This window comes from Ranitomeya variabilis, chromosome 2, assembly GCF_051348905.1.
Source record: "Ranitomeya variabilis isolate aRanVar5 chromosome 2, aRanVar5.hap1, whole genome shotgun sequence".
Taxonomy (NCBI): Eukaryota; Metazoa; Chordata; class Amphibia; order Anura; family Dendrobatidae; genus Ranitomeya; species Ranitomeya variabilis.
The window spans coordinates 354,606,036-354,629,036 of NC_135233.1; the positions used below are offsets into that span (position 1 = coordinate 354,606,036).

The following is a 23,001-nucleotide window of genomic DNA, read 5'->3' on the forward strand; positions in this document are numbered from 1 at the left end:
TCCGAGCAAACAAATCAGACAGTAGAGGCAAAGGGTACTGAAATTTGACCGTGATTTTATTGAGAAGGCGGTAATCTATACATGGTCTCAGAGAACCATCCTTCTTGGCCACAACAAAGAACCCTGCTCCCAACGGTGACGACGACGGGCGAATATGCCCTTTCTCCAAGGACTCCTTTATATAACTCCGCATAGCGGCGTGTTCCGGCACAGATAAATTGAAAAGCCGTCCCTTAGGAAATTTGCTACCAGGAATCAAATTAATAGCACAATCACAATCCCTATGAGGAGGTAGGGCACTGGATTTGGGCTCATCAAATACATCTCGGTAATCCGACAAAAACTCAGGGACTTCAGAAGGAGTAGAAGGAGAAATTGACAACAATGGAACGTCACCATGTACCCCTTGACAACCACAACTGGACACAGACATTGATTTCCAATCCAATACTGGATTATGGACCTGTAGCCATGGCAAACCCAACACGACCACATCATGCAAATTATGCAACACCAAAAAGCGAACATCTTCCTGATGTGCAGGAGCCATGCACATGGTCAACTGAAGCACTATTAAAACAATACAAGATATAAATAAAGTATATAATGAAGAAAAAGATAAAAAGTAGACAGGCAACACTAGTGCCGCATACACATATATCCTGCTCTTAAGATAGAATAAGGGAAAGGGAGATATACCATAACACAACATAACACAAGTGCAAGATAAATATTCTGATAATATTATAAGATGAAAGATAGTAACTCACAACTAGTAACCAGTCAAATAATATAGTACTAATTCACATATAAAAAGCAGGTATAAAGAGACAAGGCATGTGAGTCAAAAAAGATATTAATTAAAGTGCCTAATGCAAGTTTAAGTATGGCAAAAACACCCTAAAAGGAGACCTAATTATAATATTTGTATAGTGGATAATAATAAGGTGCCTCATGCAAATCCAAAAAGCAAATCATGGTATCTGTGTGCAAATATAATAGGGAAGAGTCCCAAGCACATACATCAATCAAGCTATAATATACTTACAAATAAGAGGGTATATGCACACGTAGAGTCACACCCTGCAGCCGTATGCGGGAAAGAGGAGCCCCGACGCGCGTTTCACAGATATTGCTTCCTCGGGGGTGAACAGACACTTTTGGATTTGCATGAGGCACCTTATTATTATCCACTATGACTTATATGCACACCTTTTGTCCCCCTGTACCTGCTCCCTATGTGTGAACTATCACTGTATTGCTGCTAGCATATTTGCATACAAATATTATAATTAGGTCTCCTTTTAGGGTGTTTTTGCCATACTTAAACTTGCATTAGGCACTTTAATTAATATCTTTTTTGACTCACATGCCTTGTCTCTTTATACCTGCTTTTTATATGTGAATTAGTACTATATTATTTGACTGGTTACTAGTTGTGAGTTACTATCTTTCATCTTATAATATTATCAGAATATTTATCTTGCACTTGTGTTATGTTGTGTTATGGTATATCTCCCTTTCCCTTATTCTATCTTAAGAGCAGGATATATGTGTATGCGGCACTAGTGTTGCCTGTCTACTTTTTATCTTTTTCTTCATTATATACTTTATTTATATCTTGTATTGTTTTAATAGTGCTTCAATAAACTGTAATTTTTAGCTTTGGAGTCCATCTTTTTCTTTGGTTTATTATATATTTTGATGGCTGAGCATTTATTTGTAGTGCCCTCTTTATAGGTTTACATGGTCAACTGAGTCCAGTACTGAGGTTTATTCTTGGCCAAAGGCGTAGCATCAATTCCCCTTAATGGAATAGGATACTGCAAGGGCTCCAAGAAAAAACCACAGTGCCTGGCAAACTCCAAGTCCATCAAATTCAGGGCAGCGCCTGAGTCCACAAATGCCATAACAGAGTAGGACGACAAAGAGCAAATCAGAGTAACGGACAAAAGAAATTTAGGCTGTACAGTACCAATGGTGACAGACCTAGCGAACCGCTTAGAGCGCTTAGGACAATCAGAGATAGCATGAGTGGAGTCACCACAGTAAAAACACAGCCCATTCTGATGTCTGTGTTCTTACCGTTCAGCTCTGGTCAAAGTCCTATCACATTGCATAGGCTCAGGCCTCTGCTCAGAGGACACCGCCAAATGGTGCACAACCTTGCGTTCACGCAAACGCCGATCGATCTGAATGGCCAAGGACATTGATTCATTCAGACCAGCAGGCGTGAGAAACCCCACCATAACATCCTTAAGGGCTTCAGAAAGACCTTTTCTGAAAATTGCTGCAAGGGCACACTCATTCCATTGAGTAAGCACAGACCACTTTCTAAACTTCTGGCAATATACCTCCGCTTCATCCTGACCTTGACACAAAGCCAGCAGGATTTTCTCTGCCTGATCCACAGAGTTAGGTTCGTCATAAAGCAATCCAAGCGCCAGAAAAAACGCATCTACATTAAGCAATGCAGGATCTCCTGGCGCAAGGCAGAATGCCCAGTCTTGTGGGTCGCCACGTAACAAAGAAATAATGATTTTTACTTGCTGAATGGGGTCACCAGAGGAGCGGGGTTTCAAAGCAAGAAACAGTTTACAATTATTTTTGAAATTCAGAAATTTAGATCTATCTCCAAAAAAACAAATCAGGAATTGGAATTCTAGGCTCTAACATAGGATTCTGAACTACATAATCTTGAATGCTTTGTACCCTCGCAGTGAGGTGATCAACACAAGAGGACAGACCTTGAATGTCCATATCTACACCTGAGTCCTGAACCACCCAGAGGTTAAGGGGAAAAGAAAGACAAAACACACTGCAGAGAAAAAAAAATGGTCTCAGAACTTCTCTTATCCCTCTATTGAGATGCATTAACGCTTTGTGGGCCAGCTGTACTGTTATGGACCTGGTGGTTAGGTGCACCTGGAATGACCTGATGGTTAAACTAGAAGACAGGACAAGCTCTGGGAAGTGGGAACTCTGCTGACCGCAAATCCTAATCCTAATACACACACTAGAAATAGCAATGGAGCGTACCTAACTCTCCCTAGATGCCTCTTCACAGCCTAAGAGCTAACTACCCCTAAAGATAGGAAAATAAGCCTTACCTTGCCTCAGAGAAATTCCCCAAAGGTAAAGGCAGCCCCCCACATATATTAACTGTGAGTTAAGAGGAAAGTCACAAACACAGGGATGAAACAGGTTTCAGCAAAGGAGGCCAGACTTACTAGATAGACTGAGGATAGGAAAGGGATCTATGCGGTCAGCACAAAAAACTACAAAAAGCCACGCAGAGTGTGCAAAAAGACCCCCGCACCGACTCACGGTGCGGAGGTGCCACTCTGCAACCCAGAGCTTCCAGCTAGCAAGGCAATATCATGTTAGCAAGCTGGACTAGAACTTAGCAAGCACTAAGAAACATATTCAGTACACAATGAACAACAAATGAACTAGCAGGGACTTAGCTTTTGCTGGAGTAGACAGGTCATCAGAAAGATCCGAGAGAGATCTGAACCAGTACTGATACATTGACAGCTGGCATGGAGTAACGATCTGAGTGGAGTTAAATAGAGAAGCCAGCCTAGCCGCAAACGAGGGCAGCTGAGGAAGCAACCTCAGAACCAGCAGTTCCACTCACAGCCACCAGAGGGAGTCCACAGACAGAACTCGCCGAAGTACCATTCATGACCACAGGAGGGAGTTCGAGAACGGAATTCACAACAGTTGTGTGTCTCTGAGACTTGTAATGCAGTGCATGATCTGCCAAACAATTCTCCAATGGGGGTACCTTTTTTAAAAATAGACTAGTGCCATCGCAGGCCCCTTGCCCAAACTTCACCAGCCTATAACAGTATAAAGAACGTTCACCCTGGTGATCTAGTGGAAGGTACAGGACAGATTGCAGAAGACCGAGTTAAGAAGTAGGTCCAATGTAATGTCATGCCCAATTCCAAAATGTGTTGTCCTTTTTGGAGTAAAAAAATAGTGCCATCACAGCCCCCTTGCCCAAAATTCACTGGCTTATAACAGTACAGATCACGTTCACCCTGGTGATCCAGTGGCAGGTCAGGACAGATTGCAGGCGATCGAGTTAAGAAGTAGGACCAATGTAATGTCATTCCAAAATCCCCAATGTGTTGTCCTTTTTGGAGTTAAAAAAATAGTGCCATTACAGCCCCCTTGCCCAAAATTCACTGGCCTATAACAGTACAGAGCACGTTCACCCTGGTAAACTACTGGCAGGTACAGGACAGATTGCAGGAGACCAAGTTAAGAAGTAGGCCCAATGTAATGTCATGCCCAATTCCCCAAAGAGTTGTCCTTTTGGGACTTAAAAAAATAGTGCCATCACAGCCCCCTTGCCCAAAATTAACTGGCCTATAACAGTACAGATCACGTTCACCCTGGTGATCCAGTGGCAGGTATAGGACAGATTGCAGGAGACCGAGTTAAGACTTTAGTCCAATGTAATGTCATGCCCAACCCAATGTGTTGTCCTATTTGGACTTAAAAATAGTGCCATCACAGCCCCATTGCATAAAATGCACAGGCCTATAACAGTACAGAGGACGTTCACCCTTGTGATCTAGTGGTTCTGGATGATGAGGATGAGGATAAGGAGGAGGATAAGAACAAACAGACCAAATATGGAAGCATATACCCATGTGTGGTTCTGAAGAGGTGCGTGAGAATAAACCTCCCCAAAAGAAAGAATGTATTTGAGGTTATGTTTCACTGTTTTCACTTCGTGGTGTACAGAAGTCTTTCCCAATCCAGCCCTTGTTCATTTTTATAAGAGTCAGCCTGTCAGCATTTTCAGTTGACAGGCGGATGCGCTTATCTGTTATATTTCCACCAGCGGCACTAAAATCCCTCTCTGACAGAACGCTAGCAGCAGGACAGGCCAGGACCTCCAAGGCGTAGAGAGCCAGTTCATGCCACATGTCCAGTTTGGATACCCAGTAATTAAAAGGCACAGAGGAATCACGGAGGATGTTAGTGCAATCTGCAAGGTACTCCCTCACCATCTTCCCAAACATTCCACTTCTTGTGACAGCACCCCTTGCCTCTATGCCGTCATGATGGGAGGATCTGAGAAAACTGTCCCAGAACTTTGCCATTGTTCCCCTGCCTGAGCTGGATTGTACTTCTGTCTTTCTCGCTTGGACTCCTTGGTTGTACAACAAACTCTGACGTCTGCTGCCAGCGTTCTCACATGGGAATTTTCTAAGTAATTCCGCTACAAGGGCCCCCTGGTGCTTCAACATTTTAGTACACCTCTCTGCCTCAGGCAGAAGAGATTGAAAGTTCTCCTTGTAGCGTGGGTCTAGAAGTGTCACCAACCAACAATGAGTGTCACCCAAAATTTTGATAATGCGAGGGTCATGTGAAATGCAGCGCAACATAAAGTTAGCCATGCATGCCAGACTGCTAACAGGCAAGACTTCCGTGTTCTCACCAACAGAACAACTGACCAAGCTGTCCTCCTCCTCCACATCCTCCTCCCTGTCCTCAGGCCATCCCTGCTGAACAGACACTAATACAGATGTGTTTGTAGTACCATCTATAGTGCATGAAAGTAGCTCCTATTCTTCCATCTCCTCCACATTGCCTACCAATCCACGTTGCGAAGACATGAGGCTCGGCTGTGCGTAATCCCCCTGCATGTTTCCTTGCTCCATGTCCTCATGGTCTGCCTGCAATGCATCCTCTTTCATTGTGAGCAGAGAGGTTTTTTAGAATGCTGAGAAGCGGATGGTGATGCTAATTATGGCGTCATCTCCGCTCACCATCTTGGTGCAGTCCTCAAAGTTTTGGAGGATGTTACATATGTCTGACATCCATGTCCACACCTGAGGTTTCATGTGTGGAGTCTGACCTGAAATTTGATGACCTTGTTGATGTTGGTAGTCAACAACTGCCCTCTTCTGCTCACAAATCCTTTCCAACATACAGAATGCAGCTTAGAATTCCAGCGTGTGGGGACATCACACAGCAGTCAGTGATCTGGAAGCTGAAAACACTGCTGAAGCACGGCAAGGGTGGCTGAAGCTGTAGCTGACTTTCTAAAATGGGCAGACAGACGGCATACTTTCACTAGCAGATCCGGCAGCTCCGGGTAGCTTTTCAGAAAACATTGAACCACGAGGTTAAACACATGGGCCAAGCAAGGTACATGTGTGAGCTCACCATGCCTCAGAGCCGCCACCAGGTTACGGCCATTGTCACACATGACCATGCCTGGCTGTAGATTCAGCGGTGTCATCAAAACATCTGACTGCTCTTTCACAAGTTCCACAACTCTTCTGCATTGTGCGGTTTGTCACCTATTCAGATTAGCTTCAGCACAGCCTGTTGCCACTTGGCTGAGGCAGTGCTGCAGTGCTTCCGGCTTCTGACTGATGTGTTGATTTCAGAGATGGAGTATGAAGAGGAGGAGGAGGTGCAGGAGCTGTAGACTGTGGGGGCAACCCTGATTGATGTAGGGCCAGCAATCCTCGGTGTGGGGAGGATGTGTTCCATCCCAAGGTCCGACTGGGTCCCAGCTTCCACTATGTTAACCCAGTGTGCCATCAGTGAGATGTACCATCCCTGCCCACAAGCACTTGTCCACGTGTCCGTGGTTAGGTGGACTTTCCCTGTAACAGCATTGTTGAAGGCACGGGTAATGTTGTGGGACACATGCTGGTGTAATGCCGATACGGTACACCGGGAGAAATAGCGGCGACTGGGGACCGAGTGCATTGAGACCGCCGCCGCTTCAGGTTGCGGAAATCTTCCGTCTCAACAAGCCTAAATGGCAACATTTCTAGCGTAAGCAGAAGAGAAATATTAGGCTGTGTACTGTGTGGCGTTGGCGCGGTATTTCCGCTTGCGTTCCAAAGACTGGGTTATAGACAATTGAAGGCTGTGCTGGGAAAAGGACGTGGACGGGCTTGATGATGGTGCTGCTTGACTGGCCACAACATGTGCAGGGGTAGAGGTATCTTCATATGCACAGTGTACTGGGGATTGGCTTCTCTGCAAAACAGTGGAAGAAGCAGTGGTGTGACCTTCAGGCAGTGGTCCTGGAGCCTTGGTTTCGACCCACAAAGTCAGGTGCTTTGCTGCCATGTGCCTGATCATGCTGGTGGTGGTCAGGCTGTTTGTTTTGCTACCCATGCTGATGCGCGCATGGCAGGTGCTGCAAATGGCCTGTTTGGGGTTATCAGCAGAGTACTTAAAAAATAGCCAGACTCGAGAAGATCTCACAGGTGGAATGGCAACTTCACTCATGTTGGTGTTACGGGGAACAGATGCATGCCTTCACCACACTGCTTCTTCCTGCCTGTTGGGGGGATATGGCTCCTTCCCCCTGTATGCTGCTGTCCTCGCTATGCATGTCCTCCTGCCAGGTTGGGTCACTCACTATGTCATCCAACACCTCGTCTTCCACATCCACACCCTGATCCTCCTCCTGACTTTCTGGCAATTGTGTCATATCATCGTCCACCTCCTGTGACACTTTCCCTCCATGCCTTCGTGTGACCGGGGCTGGTCAAAGCTTTGGGCAGCTCTACATGTGATATCATCTGGCCACACTTGATGTTGACTGACAGAGAGTCCAGAATCTTGAAATGGAAAACTGAACAGCTCTTCAGAGTGTCCAAGTGTGGGATCAGTTGTCTCAGGGCTCTCGGCATGGTGGGAAGAAGGAGGATCAGGGTGAAGAAAATCCGTGCCACACTCACGGCTTCTTAGACTTGACCGTGTGGAAGACATGGTGTTGGTGGTGGTGGCTAAGTGACTGGAAGCATTATCCGCTATCCAACCAACAACCGTTTCACAATGGTCTGGCTTCAATAGTGGTGTTCTGTGGTCCCCTAGAAACTGGGACAGGAAGGTCGAGCAAGAAGATGTGGGTCTTTATTGTTGCCCACTTTCACATTGGCCACGGCCTCGTCCTCTGCATGAACCATCATCATGAAGTCCACTTCCCCGTCTCTTGCCCCTTGCCTTGCTCATTTTAAATTGGACTACTAAACTATTTCAAATGCACGACAAAAATATATTTATTAGTAGCGAAATAATATCTGATCAGTATGCCTGCAAATCTATGATTTTTCTAACCCAAACACCAGGCAGGCCTCAGTGTATTCAATTTTGGGGGGCTTTTTGGTGAAGTAAATGTATGCTAAATAGTGCTGTATAGAATTAGAGTATCAGACAGCAAAAAGAGGTACACCAGCCTACAATGCTCAAACTTGGAGCACACAGATATAAGAGGGCTGTCACGGAAATACCACACTGGCAAATATGTGGCCTGATTTTTTTATAAAATGCAAAATACTGCTGTATAGAATTAAAGTATCAGCCAGCAAAAAAAGAGGTACACAACATACAATGCACAAACTTGGAGCACACAGATATATGAGGGCTGTCACGGAAATACCACACTGGCAAATATGTGGCCTTTTTTTTTAAGATGCTAAATAGTGCTGTATAGAAGTATAGAATTTGAGTAGTAGTCAGCAAAAACAGTGGCAAAACGGAATAAAATGCAAAAACTTGGAGCACACAGATATATGAGGTCTTTTACAGTGAATTTAAAACACAAAAAAAGTGGTACAGGGCCAGCACACACAACTATGCTACGTATGCCTGACAAACTAGGATTTTTCAACAGGCCTCAGTCTGACAGAACAGACTGTATATTTATGTTTTTTGGGAGTGAATTTTTTGGGAAAAAAAAGGTATATAGTAAAGCAGCTGCAGCAGCAGACATTTATTAAGCTTTGGGAGGGATGCAGTGGGAGCATTGGACGCACATACAGTGCTGCAGGCCTTGCACTGATGTGGATATGCTTTGCTCTGCCTACCTAGCGCTGCAATATCGGGACCCACGAATTAGCCCTAAAAAGGACTGCTGGTTTCTCAGGAGTTGTGGATGTAAGAGTTGCAGACCTACACTTTGTCTAAAATCCACGATTCTGACCCTATTTAGGCACCAACTCTCCCTACTCTTGCTGAAACAGGAACAGAATGTGGCGAGCAGGTCGGCGCCTGGTCTCTTATACTCGGGATGATGCTGTACAGCCAAGCCAATCACTGCACAACCACAACAAAGATGGCTGTGGCGTTTCATGGCCTGGCAGACAATCCCTGCACCATGATTGGGTCTCTAAAGTTCACCAAATTGCTGGGTGGAGACACCAGTTACCGCTGACTAATCCCGTAAATGCTCACTGCCCACCGAGTACACCGAGCATAGTGATACTCGGGCGAGTAACAAGTAGTGGCGAGCACGTTCACTCATCACTATTCTTTACACTTAGGGCATTTCACAGTCTAACTGCACTATCACAAGAGGTAGTAATGGCAGACACTATAACAGCTTTTAAAAAATAGCTGGATGATTTCCTTGATACACATAACACGTCTGGTTGTAGTTAGATTTGTGACAAAATGTACAATTGGTGGAGGAAGGATGAACTTGATGAACCTAGGTCTTTTTTCAACCTATGTAGCAATGTAACTATGAAATTCCATCCCTATTTTCCAAACATTTGTAAAGAATACACAGTACACAGAGCATCCAACTCATTTGAAGCTAAAGACCCTGTAGGTAGGTCGAGGGTGGTCTATTGAGTCTGAACAGCACCACGATCTTCTCCACTGGGTGCTTTGACAGATTGGTAAGGAGTAGGACTATTGAACTTTTAAATGGCTACTACACATGAAGAAGTTTTCAAAACTAAGTGACCCTTTAACTTCTCACAACCAACAAAAGTCTATGGCAAGGTGGACGAGGGAGCAGATGGGTCAGGAGTTGAAGAGGGTAATGAGTGATGCTGGGACAAAAGAATTCCTGGTTCTACATACAGCAGAGAAAAGAGAATAATTACCTGGGTAGAAAGGCAAAATGAGCAATTGTAAGTAGTGATGGGTGAGCACCAAATTGCTTGGGTGCTCGTTGCTCAAGTCAAGCAAATTGGAATGTTCGGGTGCTCGACCCGAGCAACAAGCCCAATGTAAGTCTATAGGAAACTCGAGCATTTTTTCCGGCTGCTACCCCCCCTGGCGGTCTATAGAGGGACTAGAAATTGCAGAAACAGATGGGAACAGTGCTCAAATAACATGGGAACAGCATGGGGAAGAACCCTGGAAGCATTTCTGACTCCCAGGTCACTACTGCGAACAATGTTGTCAGAGTCTTACGCCACTTTTACACACTCACAATAAAAAATACAAAAACAAAACCAAAATGGATTTTCCTGGGAAATATGTTAAGGAAAGCCCTTTTCAGGGTAATGACTTGTATATAAGGCAAAAGAAATAGCCAAAAACAAAAATGCTCCTCCACACCTTGGGCTATGTTCACACGTAGCGTTTTTGAACTTTAGCATTGCTTTCAACCAAGACAAATGCATTCACTGCGAAATATCATTTTAACATTTTACAACCTTATCTGGCCTTGTGGTGTGTGACACATCATCAGACACATCCTGTTTCACATATGAAGGAGGGACTCTGAAAGTCACAAAGCCTATTTTTATAGGGCCTTTTCTATTCTTAGAGAGCCATCAGTCAGCTATGCTTTGTTAATCCCATTATTAAACAGGGGGTCTCCTATACTGTTATTGCGTATGCAGTGAGTGGTAGGGCTGCCCAAAATTTGGACGCACCCCAATACTCCTTTGAAGAAACATACAGGAGGGCCTCCTGAAAATAATGCTCCCATTATTAGGAATTGGGCCTCCTATACTGTTTTCCTATTCAGTGAATGCAAGGGCTGCCAAAAATTTGGAGGCACTACAATGCCCCTTGGAAGAGATGTGGAGGAGGGCCTCGTAAAAAAATGTTCCCATTAGAAAGAAGTGGGTCTCCCATAGTGTTTGCCTATGCAGTGAATGCAAGGGCTGCCAAAAATTTGGAGGCACTCCAATGCCCCTTTGAAGAGTCGTGGAGAAGGGCCTCATAAAAAATGTTTCCATTAGAAAGGAGCGGGTCTCCCATAGTGTTTGCCTATGCAGTGAATGCAAGGGCTGCCAAAAATCTGGAGGCACTACAATGCTGCATGGATGAGAAGTGGAGGAGGGTCTCATAAAAAAATGTTCCCATTAGAAAGGAGCTGGTCTCCTATAATGTTTTCCTATGCAATGAATGCAAGGGTTGCCAAAAATTTGGAGGTACTACAATGCCCCTTGGAAGAGAAGTGGAGGAGGGCCTCAAGAAAAAAGTTCCCATTTGAAAGGAGCGGGTCTCTCATAGTGTTTGCCTATGCAGTGAATGCAAGGGCTGCCAAAAATTTGGAGGTACTACAATACCGCTTGGAAGAGAAGTGGAGTGGGGCCTCATGAAAATGTTCCCATTAGAAAGGAGCTGGTGTCCCATAGTGTTTTCCTATGCAGTGAATGCAAGGGCTGCCAAAAATTTGGAGGCACTACAATGCCCCTTGGAAGAGACGTGGAGGAGGGCCTCATGAAAAAAAAGTTCCCATTAGAAAGGAGCGGGTCTCCCATAGTGTTTGCCTATGGAGTGAATGCAAGAGCTGCCAAAAATGTGGAGGAACTACAATGCCCCTTGGAAGAGACTTGGAGGAGGGCCTCATGAAAAAAAGTTCCCATTAGAAAGGAGCGGGTCTCCCATAGTGTTTGCCTATGCAGTGAATGCAAGAGCTGCCAAAAATGTGGAGGAACTACAATGCTACTTAGAAGAGATGTGGAGGAGGGCCTCATAAAAAAATGTTCCCATTAGAAAGGAGCGGGTCTCCTGTACATGTAATGCCCATGCACTAAGTGCATGGGCTGACAAACATTTACCCCTGGGGGTATACCTAAACATACTGTATACCAATTTTTTTTACGGGCATCATAAACACCCTTTAAAAAATGTATGTGGGTGTTGCATCATGGACCACAGTCACCCTGGTGATATGATGGTGGATGATGATGAGGAGGAGGACAATGGCAAATAGCCAAAATCAGGAAGCGTATACCCATGTGTGGGTTTGAAGAGGTGCATGGGAATAGACCTCCCAAAAAAAGACACTGGATTTGAGTTTATGTTACACTGCTATCATTCGGTGGTGTTGAGAAGTCTGGCCCTATCCAGCCCTTGTTCATTTTTATAAGAGTCAGCCTGTCAGTATTTTCAGTTGACAGGCGGATGCACTTGTCACATAATTCGATCAGCAGCACTAAAAACCCGCTCTGACAAAACGCTAGCAGCTGAGCATGCCAGGCCAGTATCTCCAAGGCATAGAGATCCAGTTCATTCCACGTGTCCAGCTTGGATATCCAATAATTATAAGGCACAGAGGAATCAAGGAAGACGTTGGTACAGTCAGCAAGGTACTCTCTTAGCATCTTCCCAATCTTTGCACTCCTTGTGAGAGTACCCCACGCCTCAGGGCCTGTGCGATGGGAGGGTCTGAGAAAACTCTCTCAGGACTTTGACAGTGTTCTCTTTCCTCTGCTGGATTGGAGTTGTGTCTCTCTCGCCTGGACTCCTTGGTTTTTCACCAAACTGTGTTCTCGCCGCCAGCGTTTTCAGATGGAAATTTTTTTAATAATTCTGCAAGAATTGCCTTCTGGTACTGCCCCATTTTAGCAGACCTGTCCGCCTCGGGAATAAGAGATTGAAAGTTCTCCTTGTAGTGTGGGTCTAGAAGTGTCACCAACCAGTAATGACTATCACCCAAAAGATTGAGAATGCGAGGGTCACGGGAAAGGTCAAACCTGTACACTCTGCTGTATATGCACCCCCGAGCCGCGAAGATCTTACTGCAATAAAGTTTTACCTGCACTGAAGATCGGTGAGTGATGCCGTCTCCTTCCTTACTCGCAGCTGCATTGTGATGTTTTCTCGGTCCAGCACCCGAGATCTAGTGGCCGGCTCATGCTGACAGCCTGTGGGTTCATGAGTTCAGCATCTTGGTGGTGCGGTCAGCTGTTTCTTGATTGACTGACTTTACAATTCATGAGATTACCTTGATGATGGTGGATGGGCTCACATAATTTGGCCAAATCATATGTGCAGATCTGGCAGCTCCAGGTAGGATTTAAGAAACCGCTGAACCACGAGGTTAAGCATATGGGCCAGGCATGTTACGTGTTTGAGCTCACCTCAGAGCCGTCACCAGGTTCCGGCCATTGTCACACACGACCATGCCTGGATGTAAGTTCAGCGGTGTCAGCCACAGATCTGCCACAACTTTTCAGCAGTGTGCGGGTTGTCACCTAAGCATATTAACTTCTGCACAGCCTGTTGCTACTTGGCTGAGGCAGTGCTTCAGTGCTTCCAGCTTGTGACTGATGTGGTTATTTTGGACATGGAGGCTGAAGAGGAGGAGGAGGTTCCGGAGCTGTAGACTGTTTGAGTAACCCTGAATGACCAAGGGCCTGCAATCCTCGGGGTCGGGAGGATGTGTTCCATCCCAAAGTCTGAGTGGGTCCCGGCTTCCACTATGTTAACCAAGTGTGCTGTCAGCAAGATGTACTGTCCCTGCCAACAAGCACTTGTCCTCGTGTCCGTGGTTAGGTGAACTTTCCCAGTAACTGCATTGTTGAGGGCACGGCTAATATTGCGGGACACGTGCTTGTGTAATACGGGGACGGCACACCGGGAGAAATAGTGGTGGCTAGAGACCGAATGTGGGAATTTAGTAGTGTGGCCTGTGGGGCGCTGGCTGCTTATTTGCACTTGACTTCCAAGGACTGGGGTATGGACATTTAAACGCTGCACTGGGACAAGGACAAGCTTGATGATGGTGCTAGTTGAGTGTGTGCAATGATAGGTGCAGGGCAGGAGGCATTATTGTTTGCACCATGGACATCGTATTGGCATGCACAACAGTGGAAAAACCAGTGGTATCACCCACAGATGTGGCACCCCTCAGGGTCCAGTTGCCACAGAGGTACTGCACCTCAGCCAGAGGTGTGGTACCCACACACTAGCATCCAACACTAGACCTCTCCAGGCCAGGGAGGGACTAGGTAGAAGGTGTGGGTGGAGAAAGTAGAGAAGAGGAGGAGTTGTTGTGGAGACAGGAGGGAGGAGTTAGAGAGTCTGTGAGGAGAAGTGGATGAGAGCAGACGTGGAGAGAGAAGCTCCTGAGAGAAGAGAAAGAAGGGGTCCTAGGGGCACGGGAAGTGAAGAATCCACCCATGGTGCCCGAATTCACCAACTGTAGTCAGGTGGAGGGACCAGGTCACAGTAGGGGACCGGCCCCAGACTAGTGGAGGAACTACAAGGCTCAGCTAGCAAACCGGAGTCTGCTCAAATATTTGGGCTTTGCTACATGCAATCTCCTCTTGCCCGCTTCAAGTGGACCGGGCGAGAAGTCCAAATCTATAAATGGAAAAGTGAACAGCTCTTTGGAGTGTCCAAGTGTGGGATCAGTTGCCTCCGGACACTTGACATAGTGGGAAGAAGGAGGTTCTGGGTGAGGAATATGTGGTCCAGACTCACGGCTAGTGAGACTTGACCGTGTGGAAGACAGGGTGGTGGTGGTGGCAAAGTGACTGGAAGCATTATCTGCTATCCAACCAACAATGTTTTGACACTGTTCTGGGTTCAATAGTGGTGTGCTGTGGTCCCCTTTTAATTGGGACAGGAAGGTCGGGCAAGAAGATGTGGGTATTTGTTGTGGCACAATTTCAGCTTGCTCACTCTTTCGGCCTCTGCATGCACCATCACGTCCAGTTCGCCATCTTACAAATGGATGAATTTGGAGCGAACTGATATGTGATCCGTTTGACAGGCAAACCACAGTTTTAAATAGCTGGCCTGTAGGTAACTATTTTTACCAGCAAACTGGTGTCAATAACTTCGCTAACACACTGCAACAAAATTTAAATGGAGGACAGAAATGGCTGAATTTTGACCACACTTATATGTGATCTGTGTGATGGACAAACCACAGTTTTAAATAGATGGATTTTTAGCACTATAATATGAAAGATCTAGCTGTATGCTGCAGCGCCAACAAGCAAATGGAGCAGAAAAACGGTGTTCTCTGGATTGCTTTTTAAGCAAATAATCAGGACTCAGTTAAAAAAAAAAATGATTCCAGGCCCTTGATACCTGGGGCTATGTCTAGAAATATGTGTAAAAGCAGCAGCAGACAGAACTCTAATATACCCTTTTGCTATATGCACTGCAGTGTGCCACATGCACTGCCTGCCTGCCTAGCACTGATATCTATGCAGCTGGCTTAGTCCTCATAAGGACTGCTAGTTGAGTTGGATATGTGTAGCATATAATGTGACAAAAGCCAGCATATAGGATCAGTATATCTAATCCAACAAATACCTAACCTATCAAGGAAAACATAATCAAAGCATGGATACGGAAATTGTTTTTAAAACTTAACCTTTACTAAATACATTTAAAAGGTCAATATATACCTAGAACAAATATGCAAAAAAAATCACAAAAAATAGGTGCTCATGTTTAACAGTGCTCAGGTAAAAAATGGTTCGATCTCACCAGCATATATTCTTATTCAATCTCTCCATGGTTTGTCCGTTATAATGGAGGATCCAGCGCAGGGGGAGGAGGGGAAGGAATCACAATAATAAGTTACTCTTTCTAATACTCCATGTCGTGCTACTGTTTAACTCCCGCCCTGACAAGGGTAGTATCCAAGTGTGAGCTTATTTACAAATGCCCATAAAATATGTAGCCTCCCATGTAGATGTAAGATACTAGCAGGCACGCCGCATGTAGTGAGGAGCAGGAGGCAGAACAAGAGTTAACAGGTGCTTTAAGCAGCGAGAACTGTTTAAATTAATACTCCACGCAGGAAGTTTGCAGCAAGCAAATTATACGAATGCAAAGAAAGATAACTGTTAACAACGGACAGTAAAACAATGATTCAACTTATTAGTAGTGTTGAGTATTCCGATACCGCAAGTATAGGGTATCGGCCGATACTTGCGGGTATCGGAATTCCGATACCGAGATCCGATACTTTTGTGGTATCGGGAATCGGTATCGGGATTAATATCAATGTGTAAAAGAAAGAATTAAAATAAAAAATAGGGATATACTCACCTCTCCGACACAGCATGGACTTTACCGCCGTAACCGGGAGCCGTTGCACCTAAAAATGCGCGCTTGAAGGGCCTTAGATGACGTCTGTTATGGTTTCCAATGATTGAAACATCAGAAGCATAGAATAAACGGACAAGCTCTCGGGTGATGGAAACTAGAGCTGACCGCGATGCTAAACCTACACACCACACTAGAAGTAGCCAGGGGGCATTCCTGCGTTGTCTCTAGATGCCGCGCGCCAACCGGAGAACTAACTACCCCTGGTAGAAGAAAACACAGTCCTGGCTTGCCTCCAGAGAATGTCCCCACAGGAGATAGCAGCCCCCCACATATAATAACGGTGAGAGCAGATGAAAAGACACACGTAGTATGAAAGCAGATTTAGCACAGAGAGGCCCGCTAACTAAATAGCAGAAAGATACAACAGAGGACTTTGTGGTCAGCTGCAAAACCCTTCAAAACACCATCCTGAAATTACCTTAACTCATGTGACAACTCATGCCACTGGAGTGGTAATTTCAGCCCAACAAGAGCTTCCAGCTGCAGAGATTCACATAAGTGCAAACTGGACAAAACATACAAAAATAGACTTAAGGACTAAAGTGTCCAACTTAGCTGAGCAGAAAACTGGGAGCAGGAACATGCAACAGAATCACTCTGGATACATTGATGGCCAGCATTAGAATGACTGAGGAGCAAGGTTAAATAGGATACTCCCACATCCTGATAGGAACAGGTGAACTGAGAAGGCAAAGCTTGCAGGACACCAGTACCACAAGAGACCACCGGGGGAGCCCACGAACCGAATCACAACAGACGTCACGGCGCTCTGATTGGTCCGTAGCGGTCGCGTGACCGCTACGCGACCAATCACAAAGCAGTGACGTCACCTAAGGTCTTTCAAGCGCTTGAAATACCTTAGATGACGTCACTGCTTTGTGATTGGTCGCGTAGCGGTCACGCGACCGCTACGCGACCAATCAGAAGCTGCGGACGTCTTCTAAGGTATTTCAAGCGCTTGAAAGACCTTAGGTGACGTTACTGCTTTGTGATTGGTCGCGTAGCGGTCACGCGACCGCTACGGACCAATCAGAGCGCCGTGACGTCATCTAAGGCCCTTCAAGCGCGCATTCTTAGGTACAACGGCTCCCGGTTACGGCGGTAAAGTCCAGGCTGCGTCGGAGAGGTGAGTATATCCCTATTTTTTATTTTAATTCTTTCTTTTACACATTGATATGGATCCCAGGGCATGAAGGAGAGTTTCCTCTCCTTCAGATCCTGGGAACCATACAGGATACCGTCCGATACTTGGTGTCCCATTGACTTGTATTGGTATCGGGTATCGGTATAGGATTAGATCCGATACTTTGCCGGTATCGGCCGATACTTTCCGATACCGATACTTTCAAGTATCGGACGGTATCGCTCAACACTACTTATTAGTCTTTGGCTCCAGGTGTTACAGATCTGCAACACAGAACTAGGGAAGAAGGGGGAAAACTGACCCTGCACTAAAACTAGGCTGATACCCTACGATGGAGTGGGAGACCCATTCCTTGCGAATAGACCCACCGACGATCCTAGGTAATTCTCAAGCCAAGACCTATAGATAGGGGGAAGGAGGTCCCTAAAAGATCTAAGGACTGGGTACAAAAACAGGTGACCTCCTAATAGAAAACACAGAGAAGGCTGCAGAAACCAACTGAAAACAGAAACTAAGACTAGCAGAACCAGAGGTCCCAGAACAGCACAAAATCAAACAAAGAAAGCTATCAAAGCACCTAGCCAGAACTCTAGTGGATTAACACTGTTGTCCAGCAAAGACTGGGAGGCAGGTGCTGGGTAATAAAGGGTGATACAATCACCTGACCTAAGACAAACCCAGCACCAGGGGAAAAAGACCAGCAGCCAGAAAGCAACATCAAAATGGCGGATAGTCAAAAACAAAATCGATTTTAACACCAGGAAGGATGAGGTTGAAAGCTCCCATGATGACGACGGAGATGGCGTGAGACATCTCTGAAATGATCCCGAATAAAGTTGAGGCAATGTCTCTGGGCTGAAGTGGTGAATCCTGGCCTTTCCAGACATGGTCTTCCGTTCCCGGAACACGGTGTCATCCGAGAGGTAAGAGGTGGCACAGCAAATGTCACACAAGGTCTTGGGGAGGAGGCTACTGAAGAACCCTCAGAATAGGCATGAACTGGGCAGTCAGAACAGTGTCAGTCTTCCATTAGTGTCAAGGGTGCTGCCACTCAGGACTCACGGGTACAGTAGTCTGCGTGGTGCTCAATTCTATCTGTGCACAGGTTGTGCACGCAGAGGCAGACTGGCCGCCAAGAAAGGTAGCGGTTGGTCAGGAGCAGTGGAGATGGAGTCAACTTTCTCCTTACGTGCACACTGTCTTCCCACCAGAAGCCCCATTTTGGCGCGCTCCTCTCCTTTTATGTCCAACCCGCTCCCTACAGTCAGGTGCCTAGGTCTATGTCAGTCAGAAAGCCCTTCCCCCAGCAACACTGGTGACAGCCCCGATGGTTCGAGCCCGGGCACACAAGAAGCTGCCCTAACCCGGTCCATCTTCCTACATAGCCTCCCAATGCGTTTCTTCCCCTGTTTAGGGGGTTCATCATACTGTCTCAGTATATTGCCGACAGAGGCAGTGACACTACTAGCCAGTTAGCTGGGTTTGACTTGCCACTGCAAGCACCCATGTAGCTTCTTTTCTCCCCTGATGAACCCCTAAACAGGGGAAGAAACGTGTTGGGAGGCTTCATATTTTATGGGCACTTGTAAATAGGCTCACACTTGGGTACTGCCCATGTCAGGGCGGGAGTTAAACAGGGGCATGACAAGGAGTATCAGAGAGATTACCTTATTATTGTGATTCCTTCCCCTTCTCCCCCCTGTGCTGGATCCTCCATTATAATGGACAAACCATGGAGGGATTGAACAAGAATACACGCTGGTGAGATCGAACCATTTTTTACCTGAGCACTGTTAAACATGAAAACCTATTTTTTGCATGTTTCTTCTAAGGATATATTGACCTTTTAAAGGTATTTAGTAAAGGCTAAGGTTTAAAAACAATTTCCCTAGCCATGCTTTGATTCTAGAATATACTGTGATATACCTACACTAATTAAAAACAAGCAAATCTCTCCCTAGCTCAGCAGCACCTCTCCCTACACTGCCTGATTCCGAAGTAGCCTGTGACGAGCATGGCGGTGCCAGGTCTGATATAGACCTGATGACGCTGTGCGGCCAGTCAATCACTGTAATGCCACAAGCAACAAGGCTGCGGCATTACAGTGTGTGGCAGACGATCCCTGCATATTCATTGGCTCTCTTAAGAGCGCCAAACATGCAGGGCGGGGACCCAAGCTCCCACCGAGCAACCCCGAAAATACTCGGCGAGCTTCGAGCATCTCAAGCAGTGAGATGCTCGGGCAAGTATCGAATAGTGGCCAGCATGCTTGCTCATAACTAATTGTAAGTACACAGTGCTATATAATATGGTGACTGCAATATATTAAGATGATAACTACTTTGATGGGAGCGCTTCTTTAATGAAGGGCTAGGCAACACAGGTCAATTTGCCACAAATATAATGATAACAAATGTTTCATTTATACTAGGTATTAACCTCAAATCACCATAGATGACTAATATTTCAAATGCAAAAAATGTGTTAGGCCTCTTTCACACTTCAGTCTTTTTGTTTCTCTCAAAATCTGTTGTTTTTTTTTAAAAAACGGATCCAGCGAATTTGCCCGCTGGATCCGTCTTTTTCTCCTAGACTTGTATTAGCAACGGATTATGACAGATGGCCTCACGTTTCATCCGTCATGCGCTGGATCCGTCGGAATTTGTTTATCCGTCGTGTGGAGAAGACATACAAAAAATTTTTTTTGTCTGCGTCGAAAAATCGGCCAGCGACGGATTTAGCGGCGGCTAGAATGGAAGCCTATGGGCGCAGGATCCATTTCTGCCCATCAAATGACGGACTCCAACGACGGATTCCATTTTTTTACACACTGCTCATGCTCCAAATCTGTATTTAGTAGCCAATTGGCCAGACAGCCCCAAATCTATATAAACCTGCCATGTGGCTTCATTCCTCAATGTGCCGGCAAGAATCATAGAAGCCACCAAGAAGCCAGCAAGAGTCCTGCCAGCCAACCAGCAAGAGGCCTGCCAGCCAGAGGACAGCCAGCCAGAGGCCTGCCAGCCAGCGTGAGTCCTGTCAGCGTGTGTGCAGCAAGTGTGTGTGTGTTTGTGTGTGTGGCGTGTATTTTTTTAATACGATACATATATTTCCAAGTATGTGAGTGTGTGCGTGTGAGTGTGTGAGTGTCCAGCCATTGTTTTTTTTTTAAATACTGTACATGTATTTCCAACAAAGTAGTGCGGCGTGTGTGTGAGTGCGGCGTGTGTAGCGTGTGTGTAATGGCGGCGTGTGTGTAAGTGCTGCGTGTCTGTGTGTCCAGGCTTGTTTGTTTTTTGTAATACTGTACATGTATTTCAAACAAAGTTCTGCGGTGTGTGTGTCTGTGTAGCGTGGTGTGTGTGTGTGTGTGGCATGTGTGCGCGGAGAGTTTGTTCCTTTTTTTTTTCAAATTTGCATTAACTGTACTTGTATTTAAAATATAGAGCAGTGTAGCTCCTTCTTGTTTTTTTTTTTGTTAAATTAAAACAAACAAAAAAAATAATACAAATTTATCCTAAAACTGTCCGTAGTATAATTTCACCAAGGTAAGTTTTACAGTGTGGTTTATGAAAATCAGGAAAACACAACATGCAATACAGAGTTGGTTGAGGGTCTATTAAAATGTGGATAGGGGTAGATTTTTGGGGGTTACAGAAGGGTGATGGTTTGCCTGCTTGCACATTACTCAGATATAAAATTTAAGCGGGGTGGTTTATAAACCTATTAAATTGCTTAGCATTTTTTGGGGGTGGGGGGCCTATGGGGATTATTTTAGGGGGGATGTTTTGAAATCCTACTAGCTCTGGAGCAACTTTTTATTTTCTAATTCAGCTGCCTACACATAATTTTATAATAGCTACAAAGTGTTTTTCTACTTTCAGATCCAAACAGGAACCAGGCCAGCCAGCAGGGACCAGGCCAGCCAGCAGGACCAGGCCAGCCAGCAGGGACCAGGCCAGCCAGCAGGGACCAGGCCAGCCAGCAGGGACCAGGCCAGCATAAAAACTCCTGATGTAAGTATTAAAGGACACAAAGCTTTGCATATAATCTGTATGTTACTAACAATTGTCTTTATACTTGCAGATCCAAAACCAGCCATTATATCTTCTTCTGGGATTCCTCCCTCACAGCGTCGGCGAATAGAGGTAATTTAAAAATTATTATTTTCTTTTTGTTCTAGGTAAAATTTTTGGTTAACACTATATGCATTAATTATGTTTTCACAGAAAGCTGAAGCAGCTGAGGGGCCTCCCAGAAGGAGACCGGGTGGGTGGAGAAATGCCCGGAGCGGCCGCACAGAGTGTAAGTGTTGCAGAAACGGATCATCATACATCACAGTACACACAAAACATATGCCTACATCCTACATAATGTTTTTTTTTCTAGTCTGCTGCACATTTTGGCCATTGCCGTCAAGGTCCTCCCAGCACCTCCCAGGGACGGCGTCGCGATCGCCGCTGCGGTCAGCCTACAATTAGTACTTATTTATTTATTTTTTTATATTAGATGTGGATTTCAGTTTAATGTTTTTCTTGTTTTGTTTTAACAGTCTTCACAGCGTGCTCATGACTCGGATGATGAAGAGGGGGGTCTGGATGTGGACCGCCTCATCGAAGAGGTACGCGAGCGGGAGCCACTGTGGAACATTGCTGACCGCAGCCATGGCGATCAATTTATCACCCGTTGGCTCTGGGAGCAAGTATGTTTTATCATAGTGGACAACTGGGAGGACCTCGAACCTCGGTAGCAGACTCAAGCGCGTAAGTATTCACATTTCAGGAATTTAGGTTGCAGGATGGAATGTGTTGTAACCAAAATGTGTTTTTTCACTTTACATGTGAAAGGGTAATGAACCGGTGGCGGTCACTCAGGGATCGCTTCAAGAGGGAGTTCAAAAAGGAGATGCAGGCCCCAAGTGGATCAGGAGGATGCAGGAGCCACTACAAGTACGCAAGAGCCCTGTCGTTCCTCCGGTCGACGATGGTGAGCAGAAAGTAAATACTCCGCAACCCATTTTTGAAGTCACAATGTTTACATGTCTAACCTTATTTTTTAGTTTCAGCCAGGGTTATGCAATATCAAAATATTATTTTTTTTGCTTTCTTTTCTTTGACAGCACCGTTTGCAGCACTTGGGAGCCTGCTGCTGAGTTGGACCCCTCTGGAGCGATCCGACAGGAGTCTGCCACCAGGGACCACGTTGATAGACCCAACTCCTCTGACCCTTTGTCTGACCCTTCCCTCACTTCTGGTTCCTCGGCCCCATCCACCAGCACTGGAGCATCATGTCAGACTTCGTCACATGAAGCTGCTGGTGATGAGTTAGCTTTCCCTTTACCCCACCCCTCTGACACTGCCGCCACCTCTAGAACACTTGTAGGTTCTGGGCGGCAGTGCTAGAGGCGTGAGGAAAGGAGCTATGTGCCCGAGTTCTTCATCTGAATGTAGCCTTCCAGAACTCAATCAAACTTTTGGCTGATCAAATGACTGCTGGGTCCAACATGTTGAACAAAAGCATTCTTGAACTCGGCTTTCGTCTGGATAGGATGCATTCAGATGCAAGTAGGTCGCCGAATCATATTTTTTTTCAGGCAGTCCTCGCACACATGGAAAATCTAACTCCTGACCAGCAGATGCATGTAATCCAAGGCTGCCATGTTGCTCTAGCGCAGGCTACCTCCCAAGCTCCTCCACCTACCCCAGTAGTTCCTCCCACACCTCCCCCCCAGCCACTGTCCCTCCTACCAATCCTTC

General features: G+C 45.8%; 1 protein-coding gene across 1 annotated transcript in view; it reads right to left on the bottom strand.

Moving 5' to 3' along the window:
- The window catches only part of LOC143803753 (cytochrome P450 2G1-like), a 353,179-nt gene that overhangs the window by 36,474 nt on the left and 293,704 nt on the right, over positions 1-23,001 (bottom strand). The gene's annotated exons all lie outside the window — the stretch shown is intronic.